This window comes from Arachis stenosperma, chromosome 2 (genome assembly GCF_014773155.1).
Source record: "Arachis stenosperma cultivar V10309 chromosome 2, arast.V10309.gnm1.PFL2, whole genome shotgun sequence".
Taxonomy (NCBI): domain Eukaryota; kingdom Viridiplantae; phylum Streptophyta; class Magnoliopsida; order Fabales; family Fabaceae; genus Arachis; species Arachis stenosperma.
Genome location: NC_080378.1, coordinates 36,893,141 through 36,894,168, shown reverse-complemented (window position 1 = coordinate 36,894,168; position 1,028 = coordinate 36,893,141). Strand labels below are relative to the sequence as shown.

Below are 1,028 nucleotides of genomic sequence, written 5' to 3'. Positions count from 1 at the left end.
CGAATTCCTCTACTTCTTCCTTCTATTTTTCTTTTCCTCTGACACCTCAAGGAATCTCTATACTCTGACATAGAGGATTCCATATTTTCTTGTTCTCCTCTCTTTCATATGAGTAGGAACAAAGACAAAGGCATTCTTGTTGAAGCTGACCCTGAACCTGAAAGGACCTTGAAGCGAAAGCTAAGAGAAGCTAAGGCACAACTCTCTGTAGAGGACCTAACAGAAATCTTCAAAGAAGAAGAACCCATGGCAGCCGAAAACAATAACAATGCAAGGAAGGTGCTGGGTGACTTTACTGCACCTACTCCCGACTTCTATGGGGGGAGCATCTCTATCCCTGCCATTGGAGCAAACAACTTTGAGCTTAAGCCTCAATTAGTTTCTCTAATGCAACAGAATTGCAAGTTCCATGGACTTCCATTGGAAGATCCTCATCAGTTCTTAGCTGAATTCTTGCAAATCTGTGACACTGTCAAGACTAATGGGGTTGACCCTGAGGTCTACAGACTTATGCTATTCCCTTTTGCTGTAAGAGACAGAGCTAGGACATGGTTGGACTCACAACCTAAAGAAAGCCTGGACTCATGGGAAAAGCTAGTCAATGCCTTCTTGGCAAAGTTCTTTCCACCTCAAAAATTGAGTAAGCTTAGAGTGGAAGTCCAAACCTTCAGACAGAAGGAAGGTGAATCCCTCAATGAAGCTTGGGAAAGATACAAACAATTGATCAGAAAATGTCCTTCTGACATGCTTTCTGAATGGAGCATCATAGGTATTTTCTATGATGGTCTCTCTGAACTATCCAAGATGTCTTTGGATAGCTCTGCTGGAGGATCTCTTCATCTGAAGAAGACGCCTACAGAAGCTCAAGAGCTGATTGAAATGGTTGCAAATAACCAATTCATGTACACTTCTGAAAGGAATCCTGTGAACAATGGGACAAATCAGAAGAAAGGAGTTCTTGAGATTGATACTCTGAATGCCATATTGGCTCAGAACAAAATATTGACTCAGCAAGTCAATTTGATTTC

General features: G+C 41.7%; 1 non-coding gene across 1 annotated transcript; it reads right to left on the bottom strand.

The window, feature by feature from the left end:
* Window positions 1–642: 642 nt before the first annotated feature.
* On the bottom strand, window positions 643–750 carry LOC130964112 (small nucleolar RNA R71). The gene has a single exon (XR_009080220.1). It is a non-coding gene; the product is annotated as a small nucleolar RNA R71 (small nucleolar RNA).
* Window positions 751–1,028: the final 278 nt, after the last annotated feature.